The 26046-nt window shown below is 30.8% G+C and overlaps 6 non-coding genes across 6 annotated transcripts; all 6 read right to left on the reverse strand.

The window, feature by feature from the left end:
• Nucleotides 1–974: 974 nt before the first annotated feature.
• Nucleotides 975–1083, reverse strand: TRNAL-CAA (transfer RNA leucine (anticodon CAA)). The gene is made up of 2 exons: nt 1046–1083; nt 975–1020 (listed from the first exon to the last, which is right to left on the reverse strand). It is a non-coding gene; the product is annotated as a tRNA-Leu (tRNA).
• A 749-nt stretch (nt 1084–1832) lies between these two features.
• TRNAL-CAA (transfer RNA leucine (anticodon CAA)) lies at nt 1833–1941 on the reverse strand. Its single transcript has 2 exons — nt 1904–1941; nt 1833–1878 (listed from the first exon to the last, which is right to left on the reverse strand). It is a non-coding gene; the product is annotated as a tRNA-Leu (tRNA).
• Nucleotides 1942–8694: 6753 nt separating this feature from the next.
• Nucleotides 8695–8803, reverse strand: TRNAL-CAA (transfer RNA leucine (anticodon CAA)). The gene is made up of 2 exons: nt 8766–8803; nt 8695–8740 (listed from the first exon to the last, which is right to left on the reverse strand). It is a non-coding gene; the product is annotated as a tRNA-Leu (tRNA).
• A 1609-nt stretch (nt 8804–10412) lies between these two features.
• On the reverse strand, nt 10413–10521 carry TRNAL-CAA (transfer RNA leucine (anticodon CAA)). The gene is made up of 2 exons: nt 10484–10521; nt 10413–10458 (listed from the first exon to the last, which is right to left on the reverse strand). It is a non-coding gene; the product is annotated as a tRNA-Leu (tRNA).
• A 7618-nt stretch (nt 10522–18139) lies between these two features.
• TRNAL-CAA (transfer RNA leucine (anticodon CAA)) lies at nt 18140–18248 on the reverse strand. Its single transcript has 2 exons — nt 18211–18248; nt 18140–18185 (listed from the first exon to the last, which is right to left on the reverse strand). It is a non-coding gene; the product is annotated as a tRNA-Leu (tRNA).
• Nucleotides 18249–23284: 5036 nt separating this feature from the next.
• TRNAL-CAA (transfer RNA leucine (anticodon CAA)) lies at nt 23285–23393 on the reverse strand. The gene is made up of 2 exons: nt 23356–23393; nt 23285–23330 (listed from the first exon to the last, which is right to left on the reverse strand). It is a non-coding gene; the product is annotated as a tRNA-Leu (tRNA).
• Between the last annotated feature and the right edge of the window lie 2653 nt (nt 23394–26046).

A 26046-nucleotide genomic window follows, 5' to 3' on the forward strand; every position in this document is an offset into this window, starting at 1 on the left:
AATGTCCAAGAGAAGGACTTTTAAAAGAGAATGGATGTCCTAAGGGCACTTGTTATTTTGCATTTTAGACTTATCAACAAATTATTATTCTTTTCATACAAAGTACAAGAAAACCAAAATGTTAGAAGTAGGATTTGAACCCACGCCTCTTTACAGAGACCAGAACACCCATTTAGAGGAAGAATACAATCTTGAGTCTGGTGCCTTAGACCGCTCGGCAATCCTGACAAGTACATCTGCCCATTAAATTAAGTTGGCAATAAAAGATTATAATGTACAAAAAAAGGACTTTGGTGTATCTTTCAGCCAAATATGTACTGCTTGAAAAAAGTAACATAAAATCAAGAACTTGGATTTATACAGTATAGTACCGCTAAAGGTGAGCCATCAAAAATAATACTTAAGAAAAACTGCTCAGGTTGTAATGATATCCTTTATAATAACTATACAAATTATTTACTAAAATCTCTTTCAGGAAAAAACAGATTTATGTGTCTAGTAAGTAATTTTTGTAAACTTTTAGATATAGAGTCTGAGAGCCTGAATCTACTTTCTATTCCAATTTATTCTTTGTTTTATGATTTGTTTACTGAATACTGAAAGGATGTTTTGCAAATAATACATTTGTAAAAACCTTTTTTCTACATGGAACTAAACTTAAGAATTTTTTAACTAGTCATTGTGTATTTATCACTTTGGAATAATGTCATTAATTCAACTCTATGGCAACAAGTGCAATATTGGTGTGTAGATGGGATATCATACAATTTCTCCCATTTTCAAACTATTCTGTTCCCTATGTTTCTTTAAATAATTAGGCTGCACATTGTTAGAAATAAATGGTAACAAGATTCCAATGTCCAAGAGAAGGACTTTTAAAAGAGAATGGATGTCCTAAGGGCACTTGTTATTTTGCATGGTAGACTTATCCACAAATTAATATTCTTTTCCTACAAAGTACAAGAAAATTAAATTGTCAGAAGTGGGATTTGAACCCACGCCTCTTTACAGAGACCAGAACACCCATTTAGAGGAAGAATGCAATCTTGAGTCTGGCGCCTTAGACCGCTCGGCCATCCTGACAAGTACATCTGCCCATTAAATTAAGTTGGCAATAAAAGATTATAATGTACAAAAAAAGGATTTTGGGGTATCTTTCAGCCAAATAATATGTACTGCTTGAAAAAAGTAACATAAAATCAAGAACTTGGATTTATACAGTATACTACCGCTAAAGGTGAGCCATCAAAAATAATACTTAAGAAAAACTGCCCAGGTTATAATGATATCCTCTATAATAACTATACAAATTATTTACTAAAATCTCTTTCAGGAAAAAACAGATTTATGTGTCTAGCAAGTTTTTTTTGTAAACTTTTAGATATAGAGTCTGAGAGCCTGAATCTACTTTCTATTCCAATTTATTCTTTGTTTTATGATTTGTTTACTGAATACTGAAAGGATGTTTTGCAAATAATACATTTGTGAAAAACTTTTTTCTACATGGAACTAAACTTAAGTATTTTTTAACTAGTCATTGTGTATTTATCACTTAGGAATAATGTCATTAATTCAACTCTATGGCAACAAGTGCAATATTGGTGTGTAGATGGGATATCATACAATTTCTCCCATTTTCAAACTATTCTGTTCCCTATGTTTCTTTAAATAATTAGGCTGCACATTGTTAGAAATAAATGGTAACAAGATTCCAATGTCCAAGAGAAGGACTTTTAAAAGAGAATGGATGTCCTAAGGGCACTTGTTATTTTGCATGGTAGACTTATCCACAAATTAATATTCTTTTCCAACAAAGTACAAGAAAATAAAATTGTCAGAATTGGGATTTGAACCCACACCTCTTCACAGAGACCAGAACACCCATTTAGAGAAAGAATGCAATCTTGAGTCTGGCGCCTTAGACCGCTCGGCCATCCTGACAAGTACATCTACCCATTAAATTAAGTTGGCAATAAAAGATTATAATGTACAAAAAAAAGGATTTTGGGGTATCTTTCAGCCAAATAATATGTACTGCTTGAAAAAAGTAACATAAAATCAAGAAATTGGATTTATACAGTATACTACCGCTAAAGGTGAGCCATCAAAAATAATACTTAAGAAAAACTGCTCAGGTTGTAATGATATCCTTTATAATAACTATACAAATTATTTACTAAAATCTCTTTCAGGAAAATTCAGATGTATTTGTCTAGCAAGTAATTTTTGTAAACTTTTAGATATAGAGTCTGAGAGCCTGAATCTACTTTCTATTCCAATTTATTCTTTGTTTTATGATTTGTTTACTGAATACTGAAAGGATGTTTTGCAAATAATACATTTGTAAAAACCTTTTTTCTACATGGAACTAAACTTAAGAATTTTTTAACTAGTCATTGTGTATTTATCACTTAGGAATAATGTCATTAATTCAACTCTATGGCAACAAGTGCAATATTGGTGTGTAGATGGGACATCATACAATTTCTTTCATTTTCAAACTATTCTTTTCCCTATGTTTCTTTAAATAATTAGGCTGCACATTGTTAGAAATAAATGCTAACAAGATTCCAATGTCCAAGAGAAGGACTTTTAAAAGAGAATGGATGTCCTAAGGGCACTTGTTATTTTGCATTTTAGACTTATCAACAAATTAATATTCTTTTCATACAAAGTACAAAAATAACAAAATGTTAGAAGTAGGATTTGAACCCACGCCTCTTTACAGAGACCAGAACACCCATTTAGAGGAAGAATACAATCTTGAGTCTGGTGCCTTAGACCGCTCGGCAAACCTGACAAGTACATCTGCCCATTAAATTAAGTTGGCAATAAAAGATTATAATGTACAAAAAAAGGATTTTGGTGTATCTTTCAGCCAAATAATATGTACTGCTTGAAAAAAGTAACATAAAATCAAGAACTTGGATTTATACAGTATACTACCACTAAAGGTGAGCCATCAAAAATAATACTTAAGAAAAACTGCTCAGGTTGTAATGATATCCTTTATAATAACTATACAAATTATTTACTAAAATCTCTTTCAGGAAAAAAACAGATTTATGTGTCTAGTAAGTAATTTTTGTAAACTTTTAGATATAGAGTCTGAGAGCCTGAATCTACTTTCTATTCCAATTTATTCTTTGTTTTATGATTTGTTTACTGAATACTGAAAGGATGTTTTGCAAATAATACATTTGTGAAAACCTTTTTTCTACATGGAACTAAACTTAAGAATTTTTTAACTAGTCATTGTGTATTTATCACTTAGGAATAATGTCATTAATTCAACTCTATGGCAACAAGTGCAATATTGGTGTGTAGATGGGATATCATACAATTTCTCCCATTTTCAAACTATTCTGTTCCCTATGTTTCTTTAAATAATTAGGCTGCACATTGTTAGAAATAAATGCTAACAAGATTCCAATGTCCAAGAGAAGGACTTTTAAAAGAGAATGGATGTCCTAAGGGCACTTGTTATTTTGCATTTTAGACTTATCAACAAATTAATATTCTTTTCATACAAAGTACAAGAAAACCAAAATATTAGAAGTAGGATTTGAACCCACGCCTCTTTACAGAGACCAGAACACCCATTTAGAGGAAGAATACAATCTTGAGTCTGGTGCCTTAGACCGCTCGGCAATCCTGACAAGTACATCTGCCCATTAAATTAAGTTGGCAATAAAAGATTATAATGTACAAAAAAAGGATTTTGGTGTATCTTTCAGCCAAATAATATGTACAGCTTGAAAAAAGTAACATAAAATCAAGAACTTGGATTTATACAGTATACTACCACTAAAGGTGAGCCATCAAAAATAATACTTAAGAAAAACTGCTCAGGTTGTAATGATATCCTTTATAATAACTATACAAATTATTTACTAAAATCTCTTTCAGGAAAAAAACAGATTTATGTGTCTAGTAAGTAATTTTTGTAAACTTTTAGATATAGAGTCTGAGAGCCTGAATCTACTTTCTATTCCAATTTATTCTTTGTTTTATGATTTGTTTACTGAATACTGAAAGGATGTTTTGCAAATAATACATTTGTAAAAACCTTTTTTCTACATGGAACTAAACTTAAGAATTTTTTAACTAGTCATTGTGTATTTATCACTTAGGAATAATGTCATTAATTCAACTCTATGGCAACAAGTGCAATATTGGTGTGTAGATGGGATATCATACAATTTCTCCCATTTTCAAACTATTCTGTTCCCTATGTTTCTTTAAATAATTAGGCTGCACATTGTTAGAAATAAATGCTAACAAGATTCCAATGTCCAAGAGAAGGACTTTTAAAAGAGAATGGATGTCCTAAGGGCACTTGTTATTTTGCATGGTAGACTTATCCACAAAATAATATTTCTTCATACAAAGTACAAGAAAATAACATTGTCAGAAGTGGGATTTGTACCGACGCCTCTTTACAGAGACCAGAACACCCATTTAGAGGAAGAATGCAATCTTGAGTCTGACGCCTTAGACCGCTCGGCCATCCTGACAAGTACATCTGCCCCTTAAATTAAGTTGGCAATAAAAGATTATAATGTACAAAAAAAAGGATTTTGGGGTATCTTTCAGCCAAATAATATGTACTGCTTGAAAAAAGTAACATAAAATCAAGAACTTGGATTTATACAGTATACTATCGCTAAAGGTGAGCCATCAAAAATAATACTTAAGAAAAACTGCTCAGGTTGTAATGATATCCTTTATAATAACTATACAAATTATTTACTAAAATCTCTTTCAGGAAAAAACAGATTTATTTGTCTAGCAAGTAATTTTTGTAAACTTTTAGATATAGAGTCTTAGAGCCTGAATCTACTTCCTATTCCAATTTATTCTTTGTTTTATGATTTGTTTACTGAATACTGAAAGGATGTTTTGCAAATAATACATTTGTGAAAACCTTTTTTCTACATGGAACTAAACTTAAGTATTTTTTAACTAGTCATTGTGTATTTATCACTTAGGAATAATGTCATTAATTCAAATCTATGGCAAAAAGTGCAATACTGGTGTGTAGATGGGATATCATACAATTTCTCCCATTTTCAAACTATTCTGTTCCCTATGTTTCTTTAAATAATTAGGCTGCACATTGTTAGAAATAAATGCTAACAAGATTCCAATGTCCAAGAGAAGGACTTTTAAAAGAGAATGGATGTCCTAAGGGCACTTGTTATTTTGCATTTTAGACTTATCAACAAATTAATATTCTTTTCATACAAAGTACAAGAAAACCAAAATGTTAGAAGTAGGATTTGAACCCACGCCTCTTTACAGAGACCAGAACACCCATTTAGAGGAAGAATACAATCTTGAGTCTGGTGCCTTAGACCGCTCGGCAATCCTGACAAGTACATCTGCCCCTTAAATTAAGATGGCAATAAAAGATTATAATGTACAAAAAAAGGATTTTGGTGTATCTTTCAGCCAAATAATATGTACTGCTTGAAAAAAGTAACATAAAATCAAGAACTTGGATTTATACAGTATACTACCACTAAAGGTGAGCCATCAAAAATAATACTTAAGAAAAACTGCTCAGGTTGTAATGATATCCTTTATAATAACTATACAAATTATTTACTAAAATCTCTTTCAGGAAAAAAACAGATTTATGTGTCTAGTAAGTAATTTTTGTAAACTTTTAGATATAGAGTCTGAGAGCCTGAATCTACTTTCTATTCCAATTTATTCTTTGTTTTATGATTTGTTTACTGAATACTGAAAGGATGTTTTGCAAATAATACATTTGTAAAAACCTTTTTTCTACATGGAACTAAACTTAAGAATTTTTTAACTAGTCATTGTGTATTTATCACTTAGGAATAATGTCATTAATTCAACTCTATGGCAACAAGTGCAATATTGGTGTGTAGATGGGATATCATACAATTTCTCCCATTTTCAAACTATTCTGTTCCCTATGTTTCTTTAAATAATTAGGCTGCACATTGTTAGAAATAAATGGTAACAAGATTCCAATGTCCAATAGAAGGACTTTTAAAAGAGAATGGATGTCCTAAGGGCACTTGTTATTTTGCATGGTAGACTTATCCACAAATTAATATTCTTTTCCTACAAAGTACAAGAAAATAAAATTGTCAGAAGTGGGATTTGAACCCACACCTCGTTACAAGAGACCAGAACACCCATTTAGAGGAAGAATGCAATCTTGAGTCTGGCGCCTTAGACCGCTCGCCCATCCTGACAAGTACATCTGCCCATTAAATTAAGTTGGCAATAAAAGATTATAATGTACAAAAAACGGATTTTGGGGTATCTTTCAGCCAAATAATATGTACTGCTTGAAAAAAGTAACATAAAATCAAGAACTTGGATTTATACAGTATACTACCGCTAAAGGTGAGCCATCAAAAATAATACTTAAGAAAAATTGCTCAGGTTATAATGATATCCTCTATAATAACTATACAAATTATTTACTAAAATCCCTTTCAGGAAAAAACAGATTTATGTGTCTAGCAAGTTTTTTTTGTAAACTTTTAGATATAGAGTCTGAGAGCCTGAATCTACTTTCTATTCCAATTTATTCTTTGTTTTATGATTTGTTTACTGAATACTGAAAGGATGTTTTGCAAATAATACATTTGTGAAAACCTTTTTTCTACATGGAACTAAACTTAAGAATTTTTTAACTAGTCATTGTGTATTTATCACTTAGGAATAATGTCATTAATTCAACTCTATGGCAACAAGTGCAATATTGGTGTGTAGATGGGATATCATACAATTTCTCCCATTTTCAAACTATTCTGTTCCCTATGTTTCTTTAAATAATTAGGCTGCACATTGTTAGAAATAAATGCTAACAAGATTCCAATGTCCAAGAGAAGGACTTTTAAAAGAGAATGGATGTCCTAAGGGCACTTGTTATTTTGCATGGTAGACTTATCCACAAATTAATATTTTTTCATACAAAGTACAAGAAAATAACATTGTCAGAAGTGGGATTTGTACCGACACCTCTTTACAGAGACCAGAACACCCATTTAGAGGAAGAATGCAATCTTGAGTCTGACGCCTTAGACCGCTCGGCCATCCTGACAAGTACATCTGCCCCTTAAATTAAGTTGGCAATAAAAGATTATAATGTACAAAAAAAAGGATTTAGGGGTATCTTTCAGCCAAATAATATGTACTGCTTGAAAAAAGTAACATAAAATCAAGAACTTGGATTTATACAGTATACTATCGCTAAAGGTGAGCCATCAAAAATAATACTTAAGAAAAACTGCTCAGGTTGTAATGATATCCTTTATAATAACTATACAAATTATTTACTAAAATCTCTTTCAGGAAAAAACAGATTTATTTGTCTAGCAAGTAATTTTTGTAAACTTTTAGATATAGAGTCTTAGAGCCTGAATCTACTTCCTATTCCAATTTATTCTTTGTTTTATGATTTGTTTACTGAATACTGAAAGGATGTTTTGCAAATAATACATTTGTGAAAACCTTTTTTCTACATTGAACTAAACTTAAGTATTTTTTAACTAGTCATTGTGTATTTATCACTTAGGAATAATGTCATTAATTCAAATCTATGGCAAAAAGTGCAATACTGGTGTGTAGATGGGATATCATACAATTTCTCCCATTTTCAAACTATTCTGTTCCCTATGTTTCTTTAAATAATTAGGCTGCACATTGTTAGAAATAAATGCTAACAAGATTCCAATGTCCAAGAGAAGGACTTTTAAAAGAGAATGGATGTCCTAAGGGCACTTGTTATTTTGCATGGTAGACTTATCCACAAATTAATATTTTTTCATACAAAGTACAAGAAAATAACATTGTCAGAAGTGGGATTTGTACCGACGCCTCTTTACAGAAACCAGAACACCAGTTTAGAGGAAGAACTGAATCTTGAGTCTGGTGCCTAAGACTGCTTGACTATTCTGACAAGTACATCTGTAAGTTAAATTTAGTTGTCAATGAATGATTATAATAATAAAAAAAGGATTTTGGGATATCTTTCAGACAAATAATATGTACTGCTTGAAAAAAGTAACATAAAATCAAGTTCTTGGATTTATATACTATCGCTAAAGGTGAGCCATCAAAAATAATACTTAAGAAAAACTGCTCAGGTTATAATGATATCCTTTATAATAACTAAACAAATTATTTACTAAAATCTATTTCAGGGAGAAACAGATTTATTTGTCTAACAAGTAATTTTTGTAAACTTTTAGATACAGAGTCTGAGAGCCTAAATCTACTTTCAATTCCAATGTATTCTTTGTTTTATGATTTGTTTACTGAATACTGAAAGTATGTTTTGCAAATAATACATTTGTGAAAACCTTTTTTCTACATGGAACTAAACTTAAGTATTTTTTAACTAGTCATTGTGTATTTATCACTTAGGAATAATGTCATTAATTCAACTCTATGGCAAAAAGTGCAATATTGGTGTGTAGATGGGATATCATACAATTTCTCCCATTTTCAAACTATTCTGTTCCCTATGTTTCTTTAAATAATTAGGCTGCACATTGTTAGAAATAAATGGTAACAAGATTCCAATGTCCAAGAGAAGGACTTTTAAAAGAGAATGGATGTCCTAAGGGCACTTGTTATTTTGCATGGTAGACTTATCCACAAATTAATATTCTTTTTCTACAAAGTACAAGAAAATAAAATTGTCAGAATTGGGATTTGAACCCACACCTCTTCACAGAGACCAGAACACCCATTTAGAGGAAGAATGCAATCTTGAGTCTGGCGCCTTAGACCGCTCGGCCATCCTGACAAGTACATCTACCCATTAAATTAAGTTGGCAATAAAAGATTATAATGTACAAAAAAAAGGATTTTGGGGTATCTTTCAGCCAAATAATATGTACTGCTTGAAAAAAGTAACATAAAATCAAGAAATTGGATTTATACAGTATACTACCGCTAAAGGTGAGCCATCAAAAATAATACTTAAGAAAAACTGCTCAGGTTGTAATGATATCCTTTATAATAACTATACAAATTATTTACTAAAATCTCTTTCAGGAAAATTCAGATGTATTTGTCTAGCAAGTAATTTTTGTAAACTTTTAGATATAGAGTCTGAGAGCCTGAATCTACTTTCTATTCCAATTTATTCTTTGTTTTATGATTTGTTTACTGAATACTGAAAGGATGTTTTGCAAATAATACATTTGTGAAAACCTTTTTTCTACATGGAACTAAACTTAAGAATTTTTTAACCAGTCATTGTGTATTTATCACTTAGGAATAATGTCATTAATTCAACTCTATGGCAACAAGTGCAATATTGGTGTGTAGATGGGACATCATACAATTTCTTTCATTTTCAAACTATTCTGTTCCCTATGTTTCTTTAAATAATTAGGCTGCACATTGTTAGAAATAAATGCTAACAAGATTCCAATGTCCAAGAGAAGGACTTTTAAAAGAGAATGGATGTCCTAAGGGCACTTGTTATTTTGCATTTTAGACTTATCAACAAATTAATATTCTTTTCATACAAAGTACAAGAAAACCAGAATGTTAGAAGTAGGATTTGAACCCACACCTCGTTACAGAGACCAGAACACCCATTTAGAGGAAGAATGCAATCTTGAGTCTGGCGCCTTAGACGGCTCGGCCATCCTGACAAGTACATCTGCCCATTAAATTAAGTTGGCAATAAAAGATTATAATGTACAAAAAAAGGATTTTGGGGTATCTTTCAGCCAAATAATATGTACTGCTTGAAAAAAGTAACATAAAATCAAGAACTTGGATATATACAGTATACTACCGCTAAAGGTGAGCCATCAAAAATAATACTTAAGAAAAACTGCTCAGGTTATAATGATATCCTCTATAATAACTATACAAATGATTTACTAATTTCTCTTTCAGGAAAAACCAGATTTATGTGTAAAGCAAGTTTTTTTTTGTAAACTTTTAGATATAGAGTCTGAGAGTCTGAATCTACTTTCTATTCCAATTTATTCTTTGTTTTATGATTTGTTTACTGAATACTGAAAGGATGTTTTGCAAATAATACATTTGTGAAAACCTTTTTTCTACATGGAACTAAACTTAAGAATTTTTTAACTAGTCATTGTGTATTTATCACTTAGGAATAATGTCATTAATTCAACTCTATGGCAACAAGTGCAATATTGGTGTGTAGATGGGATATCATACAATTTCTCCCATTTTCAAACTATTCTGTTCCCTATGTTTCTTTAAATAATTAGGCTGCACATTGTTAGAAATAAATGGTAACAAGATTCCAATGTCCAAGAGAAGGACTTTTAAAAGAGAATGGATGTCCTAAGGGCACTTGTTATTTTGCATGGTAGACTTATCCACAAATTAATATTCTTTTCCTACAAAGTACAAGAAAATAAAATTGTCAGAATTGGGATTTGAACCCACACCTCTTCACAGAGACCAGAACACCCATTTAGAGGAAGAATGCAATCTTGAGTCTGGCGCCTTAGACCGCTCGGCCATCCTGACAAGTACATCTACCCATTAAATTAAGTTGGCAATAAAAGATTATAATGTACAAAAAAAAGGATTTTGGGGTATCTTTCAGCCAAATAATATGTACTGCTTGAAAAAAGTAACATAAAATCAAGAAATTGGATTTATACAGTATACTACCGCTAAAGGTGAGCCATCAAAAATAATACTTAAGAAAAACTGCTCAGGTTGTAATGATATCCTTTATAATAACTATACAAATTATTTACTAAAATCTCTTTCAGGAAAATTCAGATGTATTTGTCTAGCAAGTAATTTTTGTAAACTTTTAGATATAGAGTCTGAGAGCCTGAATCTACTTTCTATTCCAATTTATTCTTTGTTTTATGATTTGTTTACTGAATACTGAAAGGATGTTTTGCAAATAATACATTTGTGAAAACCTTTTTTCTACATGGAACTAAACTTAAGAATTTTTTAACCAGTCATTGTGTATTTATCACTTAGGAATAATGTCATTAATTCAACTCTATGGCAACAAGTGCAATATTGGTGTGTAGATGGGACATCATACAATTTCTTTCATTTTCAAACTATTCTGTTCCCTATGTTTCTTTAAATAATTAGGCTGCACATTGTTAGAAATAAATGCTAACAAGATTCCAATGTCCAAGAGAAGGACTTTTAAAAGAGAATGGATGTCCTAAGGGCACTTGTTATTTTGCATTTTAGACTTATCAACAAATTAATATTCTTTTCATACAAAGTACAAGAAAACCAGAATGTTAGAAGTAGGATTTGAACCCACACCTCGTTACAGAGACCAGAACACCCATTTAGAGGAAGAATGCAATCTTGAGTCTGGCGCCTTAGACGGCTCGGCCATCCTGACAAGTACATCTGCCCATTAAATTAAGTTGGCAATAAAAGATTATAATGTACAAAAAAAGGATTTTGGGGTATCTTTCAGCCAAATAATATGTACTGCTTGAAAAAAGTAACATAAAATCAAGAACTTGGATATATACAGTATACTACCGCTAAAGGTGAGCCATCAAAAATAATACTTAAGAAAAACTGCTCAGGTTATAATGATATCCTCTATAATAACTATACAAATGATTTACTAATTTCTCTTTCAGGAAAAACCAGATTTATGTGTAAAGCAAGTTTTTTTTTGTAAACTTTTAGATATAGAGTCTGAGAGTCTGAATCTACTTTCTATTCCAATTTATTCTTTGTTTTATGATTTGTTTACTGAATACTGAAAGGATGTTTTGCAAATAATACATTTGTGAAAACCTTTTTTCTACATGGAACTAAACTTAAGAATTTTTTAACTAGTCATTGTGTATTTATCACTTAGGAATAATGTCATTAATTCAACTCTATGGCAACAAGTGCAATATTGGTGTGTAGATGGGATATCATACAATTTCTCCCATTTTCAAACTATTCTGTTCCCTATGTTTCTTTAAATAATTAGGCTGCACATTGTTAGAAATAAATGGTAACAAGATTCCAATGTCCAAGAGAAGGACTTTTAAAAGAGAATGGATGTTCTAAGGGCACTTGTTCTTTTGCATGGTAGACTTATCCACAAATTAATATTCTTTTCATACAAAGTACAAGAAAATAAAATAGTCAAAAGTGGGATTTGAACCCATGCCTCTTTAAAGAGACTAGAACACCCATTTAGAGGAAGAATGGAATCTCGAGTCTGGCACCTTGGACCGCTCAGCCACCCTGACAAGAACATCTGCACATTAAATTAAGTTGGCAATAAACGATTATAATATACAAAAAAAGGATTTTGGGGTATCTTTCAGACAAATAATATGTACTGCTTTAAAAATGTAACATAAAATCAAGAACTTGGATTTATACAGTATACTACCGCTAAAGGTGAGCCATCAAAAATAATACTTAAGAAAAATGTCTCAGGTTATAATGATATCCTCTATAATAACTATACAAATTATTTATTAAAATCTCTTTCAGGGAAAAACAGATTTATTTGTCTAACAAGAAATTTTTGTAAACTTTTAGATATAGAGTCTGAGAGCCTGAATCTACTTTGTATTCCAATTTATTCTTTGTTTTATGATTTGTTTACTGAATACTGAAAGGATGTTTTGCAAATAATACATTTGTGAAAACCTTTTTTCTACTTGGAACTAAACTTAAGAATTTTTTAACTAGTCATTGTGTATTTATCACTTAGGAATAATGTAATTAATTCAACTCTATGGCAACAAGTGCAATATTGGTGTGCAGATGGGATATCATACAATTTCTCCCATCTTCAATCTATTCTGTTCCCTATGTTTCTTTAAATAATTAGGCTGCACATTGTTAGAAATAAATGGTAACAAGATTTCAATGTCCAAGAGAATGACTTTTAAAAGAGAATGGATGTCCTAAGAGCACTTGTTATTTTGCATGGTAGACTTATCCACAAATTAATATTCTTTTCATACAAAGTACAAGAAAATAAAATTGTCAGAAGTGGAATTTGAACCGATGCCTCTTTACAGAGAACAGAACATTAATTTAGAGGAAGAACTGAATCTTAAGTCTGGCACCTAATACTGCCTGGCCATCCCGACAAGTACATCCGTATGTTATATTAAGTTGTCAATAAATGATTATAATTTACAAAAAAAAGATTTTGGGGTATCTTTCAGACAAATAATATGTACTGCTTGAAAAAAGTAACATAAAATCAAGTTCTTGGATTTATACAGTATACTACCGCTAAAGGTGAGCCATCAAAAATAATGCTTAAGAAAAACTGCTCAGGTTGTAATGATATCCTTTATAATAACTAAACAAATTATTTACTAAAATCTATATCATGGAAAAACAGATTTATTTGTCTAACAAGAAATTTTTGTAAACTTTTAGATATAGAGTCTGAGAGCCTAAATCTACTTTCAATTCCAATTTATTCTTTATTTTATAATTTGTTTACTGAATACTGAAAGGATGTTTTGCAAATAATACATTTGTTAAAACCTTTTTTCTACATGGAACTAAACTTAAGAATTTTTTAACTAGTCATTGTGTATTTATCACTTAGGAATAATGTCATTAATTCAAATCTATGGCAAAAAGTGCAATACTGGTGTGTAGATGGGATATCATACAATTTCTCCCATTTTCAAACTATTCTGTTCCCTATGTTTCTTTAAATAATTAGGCTGCACATTGTTAGAAATAAATGCTAACAAGATTCCAATGTCCAAGAGAAGGACTTTTAAAAGAGAATGGATGTCCTAAGGGCACTTGTTGTTTTGCATGGTAGACTTATCCACAAATTAATATTTTTTCATACAAAGTACAAGAAAATAACATTGTCAGAAGTGGGATTTGTACCGACGCCTCTTTACAGAGACCAGAACACCCATTTAGAGGAAGAATGCAATCTTGAGTCTGACGCCTTAGACCGCTCGGCCATCCTGACAAGTACATCTGCCCCTTAAATTAAGTTGGCAATAAAAGATTATAATGTACAAAAAAAAGGATTTTGGGGTATCTTTCAGCCAAATAATATGTACTGCTTGAAAAAAGTAACATAAAATCAAGAACTTGGATTTATACAGTATACTATCGCTAAAGGTGAGCCATCAAAAATAATACTTAAGAAAAACTGCTCAGGTTGTAATGATATCCTTTATAATAACTATACAAATTATTTACTAAAATCTCTTTCAGGAAAAAACAGATTTATTTGTCTAGCAAGTAATTTTTGTAAACTTTTAGATATAGAGTCTTAGAGCCTGAATCTACTTCCTATTCCAATTTATTCTTTGTTTTATGATTTGTTTACTGAATACTGAAAGGATGTTTTGCAAATAATACATTTGTGAAAACCTTTTTTCTACATGGAACTAAACTTAAGTATTTTTTAACTAGTCATTGTGTATTTATCACTTAGGAATAATGTCATTAATTCAAATCTATGGCAAAAAGTGCAATACTGGTGTGTAGATGGGATATCATACAATTTCTCCCATTTTCAAACTATTCTGTTCCCTATGTTTCTTTAAATAATTAGGCTGCACATTGTTAGAAATAAATGCTAACAAGATTCCAATGTCCAAGAGAAGGACTTTTAAAAGAGAATGGATGTCCTAAGGGCACTTGTTATTTTGCATTTTAGACTTATCAACAAATTAATATTCTTTTCATACAAAGTACAAGAAAACCAAAATGTTAGAAGTAGGATTTGAACCCACGCCTCTTTACAGAGACCAGAACACCCATTTAGAGGAAGAATACAATCTTGAGTCTGGTGCCTTAGACCGCTCGGCAATCCTGACAAGTACATCTGCCCATTAAATTAAGTTGGCAATAAAAGATTATAATGTACAAAAAAAGGATTTTGGTGTATCTTTCAGCCAAATAATATGTACAGCTTGAAAAAAGTAACATAAAATCAAGAACTTGGATTTATACAGTATACTACCACTAAAGGTGAGCCATCAAAAATAATACTTAAGAAAAACTGCTCAGGTTGTAATGATATCCTTTATAATAACTATACAAATTATTTACTAAAATCTCTTTCAGGAAAAAAACAGATTTATGTGTCTAGTAAGTAATTTTTGTAAACTTTTAGATATAGAGTCTGAGAGCCTGAATCTACTTTCTATTCCAATTTATTCTTTGTTTTATGATTTGTTTACTGAATACTGAAAGGATGTTTTGCAAATAATACATTTGTAAAAACCTTTTTTCTACATGGAACTAAACTTAAGAATTTTTTAACTAGTCATTGTGTATTTATCACTTAGGAATAATGTCATTAATTCAACTCTATGGCAACAAGTGCAATATTGGTGTGTAGATGGGATATCATACAATTTCTCCCATTTTCAAACTATTCTGTTCCCTATGTTTCTTTAAATAATTAGGCTGCACATTGTTAGAAATAAATGCTAACAAGATTCCAATGTCCAAGAGAAGGACTTTTAAAAGAGAATGGATGTCCTAAGGGCACTTGTTATTTTGCATGGTAGACTTATCCACAAAATAATATTTCTTCATACAAAGTACAAGAAAATAACATTGTCAGAAGTGGGATTTGTACCGACGCCTCTTTACAGAGATCAGAACACCCATTTAGAGGAAGAATGCAATCTTGAGTCTGACGCCTTAGACCGCTCGGCCATCCTGACAAGTACATCTGCCCCTTAAATTAAGTTGGCAATAAAAGATTATAATGTACAAAAAAAAGGATTTTGGGGTATCTTTCAGCCAAATAATATGTACTGCTTGAAAAAAGTAACATAAAATCAAGAACTTGGATTTATACAGTATACTATCGCTAAAGGTGAGCCATCAAAAATAATACTTAAGAAAAACTGCTCAGGTTGTAATGATATCCTTTATAATAACTATACAAATTATTTACTAAAATCTCTTTCAGGAAAAAACAGATTTATTTGTCTAGCAAGTAATTTTTGTAAACTTTTAGATATAGAGTCTTAGAGCCTGAATCTACTTCCTATTCCAATTTATTCTTTGTTTTATGATTTGTTTACTGAATACTGAAAGGATGTTTTGCAAATAATACATTTGTGAAAACCTTTTTTCTACATGGAACTAAACTTAAGTATTTTTTAACTAGTCATTGTGTATTTATCACTTAGGAATAATGTCATTAATTCAAATCTATGGCAAAAAGTGCAATACTGGTGTGTAGATGGGATATCATACAATTTCTCCCATTTTCAAACTATTCTGTTCCCTATGTTTCTTTAAATAATTAGGCTGCACATTGTTAGAAATAAATGCTAACAAGATTCCAATGTCCAAGAGAAGGACTTTTAAAAGAGAATGGATGTCCTAAGGGCACTTGTTATTTTGCATTTTAGACTTATCAACAAATTAATATTCTTTTCATACAAAGTACAAGAAAACCAAAATGTTAGAAGTAGGATTTGAACCCACGCCTCTTTACAGAGACCAGAACACCCATTTAGAGGAAGAATACAATCTTGAGTCTGGTGCCTTAGACCGCTCGGCAATCCTGACAAGTACATCTGCCCCTTAAATTAAGATGGCAATAAAAGATTATAATGTACAAAAAAAGGATTTTGGTGTATCTTTCAGCCAAATAATATGTACTGCTTGAAAAAAGTAACATAAAATCAAGAACTTGGATTTATACAGTATACTACCACTAAAGGTGAGCCATCAAAAATAATACTTAAGAAAAACTGCTCAGGTTGTAATGATATCCTTTATAATAACTATACAAATTATTTACTAAAATCTCTTTCAGGAAAAAAACAGATTTATGTGTCTAGTAAGTAATTTTTGTAAACTTTTAGATATAGAGTCTGAGAGCCTGAATCTACTTTCTATTCCAATTTATTCTTTGTTTTATGATTTGTTTACTGAATACTGAAAGGATGTTTTGCAAATAATACATTTGTAAAAACCTTTTTTCTACATGGAACTAAACTTAAGAATTTTTTAACTAGTCATTGTGTATTTATCACTTAGGAATAATGTCATTAATTCAACTCTATGGCAACAAGTGCAATATTGGTGTGTAGATGGGATATCATACAATTTCTCCCATTTTCAAACTATTCTGTTCCCTATGTTTCTTTAAATAATTAGGCTGCACATTGTTAGAAATAAATGGTAACAAGATTCCAATGTCCAATAGAAGGACTTTTAAAAGAGAATGGATGTCCTAAGGGCACTTGTTATTTTGCATTTTAGACTTATCAACAAATTAATATTCTTTTCATACAAAGTACAAGAAAACCAGAATGTTAGAAGTAGGATTTGAACCCACACCTCGTTACAGAGACCAGAACACCCATTTAGAGGAAGAATGCAATCTTGAGTCTGGCGCCTTAGACGGCTCGGCCATCCTGACAAGTACATCTGCCCATTAAATTAAGTTGGCAATAAAAGATTATAATGTACAAAAAAAGGATTTTGGGGTATCTTTCAGCCAAATAATATGTACTGCTTGAAAAAAGTAACATAAAATCAAGAACTTGGATATATACAGTATACTACCGCTAAAGGTGAGCCATCAAAAATAATACTTAAGAAAAACTGCTCAGGTTATAATGATATCCTCTATAATAACTATACAAATGATTTACTAATTTCTCTTTCAGGAAAAACCAGATTTATGTGTAAAGCAAGTTTTTTTTTGTAAACTTTTAGATATAGAGTCTGAGAGTCTGAATCTACTTTCTATTCCAATTTATTCTTTGTTTTATGATTTGTTTACTGAATACTGAAAGGATGTTTTGCAAATAATACATTTGTGAAAACCTTTTTTCTACATGGAACTAAACTTAAGAATTTTTTAACTAGTCATTGTGTATTTATCACTTAGGAATAATGTCATTAATTCAACTCTATGGCAACAAGTGCAATATTGGTGTGTAGATGGGATATCATACAATTTCTCCCATTTTCAAACTATTCTGTTCCCTATGTTTCTTTAAATAATTAGGCTGCACATTGTTAGAAATAAATGGTAACAAGATTCCAATGTCCAAGAGAAGGACTTTTAAAAGAGAATGGATGTCCTAAGGGCACTTGTTATTTTGCATGGTAGACTTATCCACAAATTAATATTCTTTTCCTACAAAGTACAAGAAAATAAAATTGTCAGAATTGGGATTTGAACCCACACCTCTTCACAGAGACCAGAACACCCATTTAGAGGAAGAATGCAATCTTGAGTCTGGCGCCTTAGACCGCTCGGCCATCCTGACAAGTACATCCACCCATTAAATTAAGTTGGCAATAAAAGATTATAATGTACAAAAAAAAGGATTTTGGGGTATCTTTCAGCCAAATAATATGTACTGCTTGAAAAAAGTAACATAAAATCAAGAAATTGGATTTATACAGTATACTACCGCTAAAGGTGAGCCATCAAAAATAATACTTAAGAAAAACTGCTCAGGTTGTAATGATATCCTTTATAATAACTATACAAATTATTTACTAAAATCTCTTTCAGGAAAATTCAGATGTATTTGTCTAGCAAGTAATTTTTGTAAACTTTTAGATATAGAGTCTGAGAGCCTGAATCTACTTTCTATTCCAATGTATTCTTTGTTTTATGATTTGTTTACTGAATACTGAAAGGATGTTTTGCAAATAATACATTTGTGAAAACCTTTTTTCTACATGGAACTAAACTTAAGAATTTTTTAACCAGTCATTGTGTATTTATCACTTAGGAATAATGTCATTAATTCAACTCTATGGCAACAAGTGCAATATTGGTGTGTAGATGGGACATCATACAATTTCTTTCATTTTCAAACTATTCTGTTCCCTATGTTTCTTTAAATAATTAGGCTGCACATTGTTAGAAATAAATGCTAACAAGATTCCAATGTCCAAGAGAAGGACTTTTAAAAGAGAATGGATGTCCTAAGGGCACTTGTTATTTTGCATTTTAGACTTATCAACAAATTAATATTCTTTTCATACAAAGTACAAGAAAACCAGAATGTTAGAAGTAGGATTTGAACCCACACCTCGTTACAGAGACCAGAACACCCATTTAGAGGAAGAATGCAATCTTGAGTCTGGCGCCTTAGACGGCTCGGCCATCCTGACAAGTACATCTGCCCATTAAATTAAGTTGGCAATAAAAGATTATAATGTACAAAAAAAGGATTTTGGGGTATCTTTCAGCCAAATAATATGTACTGCTTGAAAAAAGTAACATAAAATCAAGAACTTGGATATATACAGTATACTACCGCTAAAGGTGAGCCATCAAAAATAATACTTAAGAAAAACTGCTCAGGTTATAATGATATCCTCTATAATAACTATACAAATGATTTACTAATTTCTCTTTCAGGAAAAACCAGATTTATGTGTAAAGCAAGTTTTTTTTTGTAAACTTTTAGATATAGAGTCTGAGAGTCTGAATCTACTTTCTATTCCAATTTATTCTTTGTTTTATGATTTGTTTACTGAATACTGAAAGGATGTTTTGCAAATAATACATTTGTGAAAACCTTTTTTCTACATGGAACTAAACTTAAGAATTTTTTAACTAGTCATTGTGTATTTATCACTTAGGAATAATGTCATTAATTCAACTCTATGGCAACAAGTGCAATATTGGTGTGTAGATGGGATATCATACAATTTCTCCCATTTTCAAACTATTCTGTTCCCTATGTTTCTTTAAATAATTAGGCTGCACATTGTTAGAAATAAATGGTAACAAGATTCCAATGTCCAAGAGAAGGACTTTTAAAAGAGAATGGATGTTCTAAGGGCACTTGTTCTTTTGCATGGTAGACTTATCCACAAATTAATATTCTTTTCATACAAAGTACAAGAAAATAAAATAGTCAAAAGTGGGATTTGAACCCATGCCTCTTTAAAGAGACTAGAACACCCATTTAGAGGAAGAATGGAATCTCGAGTCTGGCACCTTGGACCGCTCAGCCACCCTGACAAGAACATCTGCACATTAAATTAAGTTGGCAATAAACGATTATAATATACAAAAAAAGGATTTTGGGGTATCTTTCAGACAAATAATATGTACTGCTTTAAAAATGTAACATAAAATCAAGAACTTGGATTTATACAGTATACTACCGCTAAAGGTGAGCCATCAAAAATAATACTTAAGAAAAATGTCTCAGGTTATAATGATATCCTCTATAATAACTATACAAATTATTTATTAAAATCTCTTTCAGGGAAAAACAGATTTATTTGTCTAACAAGAAATTTTTGTAAACTTTTAGATATAGAGTCTGAGAGCCTGAATCTACTTTGTATTCCAATTTATTCTTTGTTTTATGATTTGTTTACTGAATACTGAAAGGATGTTTTGCAAATAATACATTTGTGAAAACCTTTTTTCTACTTGGAACTAAACTTAAGAATTTTTTAACTAGTCATTGTGTATTTATCACTTAGGAATAATGTAATTAATTCAACTCTATGGCAACAAGTGCAATATTGGTGTGCAGATGGGATATCATACAATTTCTCCCATCTTCAATCTATTCTGTTCCCTATGTTTCTTTAAATAATTAGGCTGCACATTGTTAGAAATAAATGGTAACAAGATTTCAATGTCCAAGAGAATGACTTTTAAAAGAGAATGGATGTCCTAAGAGCACTTGTTATTTTGCATGGTAGACTTATCCACAAATTAATATTCTTTTCATACAAAGTACAAGAAAATAAAATTGTCAGAAGTGGAATTTGAACCGATGCCTCTTTACAGAGAACAGAACATTAATTTAGAGGAAGAACTGAATCTTAAGTCTGGCACCTAATACTGCCTGGCCATCCCGACAAGTACATCCGTATGTTATATTAAGTTGTCAATAAATGATTATAATTTACAAAAAAAAGATTTTGGGGTATCTTTCAGACAAATAATATGTACTGCTTGAAAAAAGTAACATAAAATCAAGTTCTTGGATTTATACAGTATACTACCGCTAAAGGTGAGCCATCAAAAATAATGCTTAAGAAAAACTGCTCAGGTTGTAATGATATCCTTTATAATAACTAAACAAATTATTTACTAAAATCTATATCATGGAAAAACAGATTTATTTGTCTAACAAGAAATTTTTGTAAACTTTTAGATATAGAGTCTGAGAGCCTAAATCTACTTTCAATTCCAATTTATTCTTTATTTTATAATTTGTTTACTGAATACTGAAAGGATGTTTTGCAAATAATACATTTGTTAAAACCTTTTTTCTACATGGAACTAAACTTAAGAATTTTTTAACTAGTCATTGTGTATTTATCACTTAGGAATAATGTCATTAATTCAACTCTATGGCAAAAAGTGCAATACTGGTGTGTAGATGGGATATCATACAATTTCTCCCATTTTCAAACTATTCTGTTCCCTATGTTTCTTTAAATAATTAGGCTGCACATTGTTAGAAATAAATGCTAACAAGATTCCAATGTCCAAGAGAAGGACTTTTAAAAGAGAATGGATGTCCTAAGGGCACTTGTTATTTTGCATGGTAGACTTATCCACAAATTAATATTTTTTCATACAAAGTACAAGAAAATAACATTGTCAGAAGTGGGATTTGTACCGACGCCTCTTTACAGAGACCAGAACACCCATTTAGAGGAAGAATGCAATCTTGAGTCTGACGCCTTAGACCTCTCGGCCATCCTGACAAGTACATCTGCCCATTAAATTAAGTTGGCAATAAAAGATTATAATGTACAAAAAAAAGGATTTTGGGGTATCTTTCAGCCAAATAATATGTACTGCTTGAAAAAAGTAACATAAAATCAAGAACTTGGATTTATACAGTATACTACCGCTAAAGGTGAGCCATCAAAAATAATACTTAAGAAAAACTGCTCAGGTTGTAATGATATCCTTTATAATAACTATACAAATTATTTACTAAAATCTCTTTCAGGAAAAAACAGATTTATTTGTCTAGCAAGTAATTTTTGTAAACTTTTAGATATAGAGTCTTAGAGCCTGAATCTACTTCCTATTCCAATTTATTCTTTGTTTTATGATTTGTTTACTGAATACTGAAAGGATGTTTTGCAAATAATACATTTGTAAAAACCTTTTTTCTACATTGAACTAAACTTAAGTATTTTTTAACTAGTCATTGTGTATTTATCACTTAGGAATAATGTCATTAATTCAACTCTATGGCAAAAAGTGCAATACTGGTGTGTAGATGGGATATCATACAATTTCTCCCATTTTCAAACTATTCTGTTCCCTATGTTTCTTTAAATAATTAGGCTGCACATTGTTAGAAATAAATGCTAACAAGATTCCAATGTCCAAGAGAAGGACTTTTAAAAGAGAATGGATGTCCTAAGGGCACTTGTTATTTTGCATGGTAGACTTATCCACAAATTAATATTTTTTCATACAAAGTACAAGAAAATAACATTGTCAGAAGTGGGATTTGTACCGACGCCTCTTTACAGAAACCAGAACACCAGTTTAGAGGAAGAACTGAATCTTGAGTCTGGTGCCTTAGACTGCTTGACTATCCTGACAAGTACATCTGTAAGTTAAATTTAGTTGTCAATGAATGATTATAATAATAAAAAAAGGATTTTGGGATATCTTTCAGACAAATAATATGTACTGCTTGAAAAAAGTAACATAAAATCAAGTTCTTGGATTTATATACTATCGCTAAAGGTGAGCCATCAAAAATAATACTTAAGAAAAACTGCTCAGGTTATAATGATATCCTTTATAATAACTAAACAATTTATTTACTAAAATCTATTTCAGGGATAAACAGATTTATTTGTCTAACAAGTCATTTTTGTAAACTTTTAGATACAGAGTCTGAGAGCCTAAATCTACTTTCAATTCCAATGTATTCTTTGTTTTATGATTTGTTTACTGAATACTGAAAAGGATGTTTTGCAAATAATACATTTGTGAAAACCTTTTTTCTACATGGAACTAAACTTAAGAATTTTTTAACTAGTCATTGTGTATTTATCACTTAGGAATAATGTAATTAATTCAACTCTATGGCAACAAGTGCAATATTGGTGTGTAGATGGGATATCATACAATTTCTCCCATTTTCAAACTATTCTGTTCCCTATGTTTCTTTAAATAATTAGGCTGCACATTGTTAGAAATAAATGGTAACAAGATTCCAATGTCCAAGAGAAGGACTTTTAAAAGAGAATGGATGTCCTAAGGGCACTTGTTATTTTGCATGGTAGACTTATCCACAAATTAATATTCTTTTCCTACAAAGTACAAGAAAATAAAAATCGTCAGAAGTGGGATTCGAACCCACGCCTCTTTACAGAGACCAGAACACCCATTTAGAGGAAGAATGCAATCTTGAGTCTGGCGCCTTAGACCGCTCGGCCATCCTGACAAGTACATCTACCCATTAAATTAAGTTGGCATTAAAAGATTATAATGTACAAAAAAAGGATTTTGGGGTATCTTTCAGCCAAATAATATGTACTGCTTGAAAAAAGTAACATAAAATCAAGAACTTGGATTTATACAGTATACTACCGCTAAAGGTGAGCCATCAAAAATAATACTTAAGAAAAACTGCTCAGGTTATAATGATATCCTCTATAATAACTATACAAATGATTTACTAATATCTCTTTCAGGAAAAAACAGATTTATGTGTAAAGCAAGTTTTTTTTTGTAAACTTTTAGATATAGAGTCTGAGAGTCTAAATCTACTTTCTATTCCAATTTATTCTTTGTTTTATGATTTGTTTACTGAATACTGAAATGATGTTTTGCAATAATACATTTGTGAAAACCTTTTTTCTACATGGAACTAAACTTAAGAATTTTTTAACTAGTCATTGTGTATTTATCACTTAGGAATAATGTCATTAATTCAACTCTATGGCAACAAGTGCAATATTGGTGTGTAGATGGGATATCATACAATTTCTCCCATTTTCAAACTATTCTGTTCCCTATGTTTCTTTAAATAATTAGGCTGCACATTGTTAGAAATAAATGATAACAAGATTCCAATGTCCAAGAGAAGGACTTTTAAAAGAGAATGGATGTTCTAAGGGCACTTGTTCTTTTGCATGGTAGACTTATCCACAAATTAATATTCTTTTCATACAAAGTACAAGAAAATAAAATAGTCAAAAGTGGGATTTGAACCCATGCCTCTTTAAAGAGACTAGAACACCCATTTAGAGGAAGAATGGAATCTCGAGTCTGGCACCTTGGACTGCTCAGCCACCCTGACAAGAACATCTGCACATTAAATTAAGTTGGCAATAAACGATTATAATATACAAAAAAAGGATTTTGGGGTATCTTTCAGACAAATAATATGTACTGCTTTAAAAACGTAACATAAAATCAAGAACTTGGATTTATACAGTATACTACCGCTAAAGGTGAGCCATCAAAAATAATACTTAAGAAAAATGTCTCAGGTTATAATGATATCCTCTATAATAACTATACAAATTATTTATTAAAATCTCTTTCAGGGAAAAACAGATTTATTTGTCTAACAAGAAATTTTTGTAAACTTTTAGATATAGAGTCTGAGAGCCTGAATCTACTTTTTATTCCAATTTATTCTTTGTTTTATGATTTGTTTACTGAATACTGAAAGGATGTTTTGCAAATAATACATTTGTGAAAACCTTTTTTCTACTTGGAACTAAACTTAAGAATTTTTTAACTAGTCATTGTGTATTTATCACTTAGGAATAATGTCATTAATTCAACTCTATGGCAACAAGTGCAATATTGGTGTGCAGATGGGATATCATACAATTTCTCCCATCTTCAATCTATTCTGTTCCCTATGTTTCTTTAAATAATTAGGCTGCACATTGTTAGAAATAAATGGTAACAAGATTTCAATGTCCAAGAGAAGGACTTTTAAAAGAGAATGGATGTCCTAAGAGCACTTGTTATTTTGCATGGTAGACTTATCAACAAATTAATATTCTTTTCATACAAAGTACAAGAAAATAAAATTGTCAGAAATGGAATTTGAACCGATGCCTCTTTACAGAGAACAGAACATTAATTTAGAGGAAGAACTGAATCTTAAGTCTGGCACCTAATACTGCCTGGCCATCCCGACAAGTACATCCGTATGTTATATTAAGTTGTCAATAAATGATTATAATTTACAAAAAAAAGATTTTGGGGTATCTTTCAGACAAATAATATGTACTGCTTGAAAAAAGTAACATAAAATCAAGTTCTTGGATTTATACAGTATACTACCGCTAAAGGTGAGCCATCAAAAATAATGCTTAAGAAAAACTGCTCAGGTTGTAATGATATCCTTTATAATAACTAAACAAATTATTTACTAAAATCTATATCATGGAAAAACAGATTTATTTGTCTAACAAGAAATTTTTGTAAACTTTTAGATATAGAGTCTGAGAGCCTAAATCTACTTTCAATTCCAATTTATTCTTTATTTTATAATTTGTTTACTGAATACTGAAAGGATGTTTTGCAAATAATACATTTGTTAAAACCTTTTTTCTACATGGAACTAAACTTAAGAATTTTTTAACTAGTCATTGTGTATTTATCACTTAGGAATAATGTCATTAATTCAAATCTATGGCAAAAAGTGCAATACTGGTGTGTAGATGGGATATCATACAATTTCTCCCATTTTCAAACTATTCTGTTCCCTATGTTTCTTTAAATAATTAGGCTGCACATTGTTAGAAATAAATGCTAACAAGATTCCAATGTCCAAGAGAAGGACTTTTAAAAGAGAATGGATGTCCTAAGGGCACTTGTTGTTTTGCATGGTAGACTTATCCACAAATTAATATTTTTTCATACAAAGTACAAGAAAATAACATTGTCAGAAGTGGGATTTGTACCGACGCCTCTTTACAGAGACCAGAACACCCATTTAGAGGAAGAATGCAATCTTGAGTCTGACGCCTTAGACCGCTCGGCCATCCTGACAAGTACATCTGCCCCTTAAATTAAGTTGGCAATAAAAGATTATAATGTACAAAAAAAAGGATTTTGGGGTATCTTTCAGC

Source organism: Pseudophryne corroboree, chromosome 8, assembly GCF_028390025.1.
Source record: "Pseudophryne corroboree isolate aPseCor3 chromosome 8, aPseCor3.hap2, whole genome shotgun sequence".
Taxonomy (NCBI): Eukaryota; Metazoa; Chordata; class Amphibia; order Anura; family Myobatrachidae; genus Pseudophryne; species Pseudophryne corroboree.